A 2,500-nucleotide genomic window follows, 5' to 3' on the forward strand; every position below is an offset into this window, starting at 1 on the left:
ACACACACACACTCACACACACACACACACACACACACACACACACACACACACACACACACACACACACACACACACACACACACACACACACACACACACAGTAAGATTTAATTAATTAAGTTTATAATAATGATAAAGAAAAATCAGCAAACAAGACAGAATACCTTATGAAAAGAGAAATGAATGAAAATGAAGGTGAATATCATATCTGTACAAATATCATGTCATTTTTCTGGATCCAAAATGAATTTGACAGAAAAGGTTGACAAAAAAAAAATAATAATGAGAAAACTTAAACTAACCAAGATAGCATTCTAAAAAAAAACAGCATTAGGGAGTATAGTATTATATCTCATGATTTATACATGAAGTACAATTTAGTTTTCATACAAGCGAGGTACTGTGGATCAAAATAAAGAGAAAGTAAATAACAGTTATTGAAAGCAAAAACAGTATGGTTTATGGGAAGAGAAATGTCCAAAACATTATTACCAATTGTATTACAGATGGATAATGTTTTATTCTAATACAGGCGATTCAGCACACTTTAAAAGCACTGCATACAGTAATATGCTATGAGCCTATACACACTTTTACTTTCAGATTTACTTAGGAAATATGAACCACTTCAAGATGACCACTGACTCATGTCACATATGAACCATAAGCACTATATGCAGAGAATATTTTTTTGAAATATCTAAAAATCAATATTAACTTTTCAAGGATAAAAACAAAGAACATTTCCTGCTTGTTACCTTGATTTATTTATAATAATTTAGTCATAAAATAAATCAAATATGGAATTTACAGTTACATTCACTACATTACACTACTGCCAATTACAGTGTTTTGTTACAACTTTCTCTCTAACAGTACAGATACTGTACAAGCTTTCCTTTACTTCTCAACTTTCTTCTTCGACTTCTTATTCCTTCTTTCCTATTTAATTACCTCTTCCGAATAGCTTATTCCCTCATCTACTACACTATTATTACCCCGGAAAAAACTGGATACTATTTCCGACTGAATACCACATCAACAATACTACATTAACAGTGCTAGTTATAAGGAAAAAAGATACACAGAGAAACACAATAGGACACCTATAGATCCTTTCACATAATGGCACAAAACAAAACTCATCAGGTTATAACTAAAAGGATTACAGACCATTTACACCATTAAATGGGATTTATCTCAGACTCACACAGTAACAACTATAACAGAAGCCAAATTATAAAATCAAAAAGTTAAGTAAAACTGATCCTGTTAACATCTCAATACCTTATATCAAATTCATCTTATTATTTTCCGTTTCATTTGTTTACCAATAAAAAAAAAATATAGTTAATATGAAAATATATATATATTTTTTTAAATCTCACAATTTTATTCCTTCTATGGACACTTCAAGATCCAAGGAAAATAATCTAATAATGAAATATAATATTTATACACCAGAAAAAAATATATATAGCACAGTCACTATAAATGCTGATGATTATCATATGGCAGGATTAGAGAAGACATTACATAAGTACATTTTTATTAAACTTGTTCTGCTATCGGCAATTCATCCAGTAAAAGTCCTGTTTTGAAGGTAATATAACAATATATATGTTTCTCCTGGCCTACTTCTACATGATAATTCAAGGTCAATTCATTCCAACCATATCAAGGTCTATACCAATGCAAAGACACATTTACAACACATTTTCACCAGGAAAGGTATGAATAAAAATGAAAATCTTCACAAGAAATGTATTTTAACCACTTTTGAATATATCTTCGTCAAAAAATACATGATATACATATTCAAAATCATTTTAAATACATCTATTGTATTGTAAAGATATTCATTTTCATTCCCCCTTTTCTATATATGTCAACATGAATACCGTTCATATTTTCACCACAGACAGACAAACCACACAACCTATCTGAGCTCACTTTATTATGCTACAATGCATTAATTATTACCTAATACAAGGGTATAAAAAACCTAATGAGCATTTTTTTTATATCTCAATCTCATGGCTATTCATTTTAGTATGTTTGTGATATGAATGATTGTGTTTGTTTTTTTTCAGTTCTGCTCTTATCCTTATTCAATATATATTGATAAAAATTATGGAAAAAAATCATAGGTGGATAAGGGATTATGAACATATTTTTCTTTCCCTAAATCTGATGTTAAGTGACAACCCTAGAATTAGAATTTGGATAACCACCAGTAAATTAAAATAATGTGACAATGAGCAAATATAATATTGATAATAACAATATTGTTAATAACAGTTACTGATAATATTGATAAAAATTATTACCATACACACAGATTTATATATATATATATTTATATATATATATATATATATATATATATATACTATATAACATATATATACATATATATACATATATACATATTTAATATATATACAATATATATACATATATATACATATATAATAACATATATATACATAATATA

Source organism: Penaeus monodon, chromosome 8 (genome assembly GCF_015228065.2).
Source record: "Penaeus monodon isolate SGIC_2016 chromosome 8, NSTDA_Pmon_1, whole genome shotgun sequence".
In the NCBI taxonomy this organism is placed as follows: Eukaryota; Metazoa; Arthropoda; class Malacostraca; order Decapoda; family Penaeidae; genus Penaeus; species Penaeus monodon.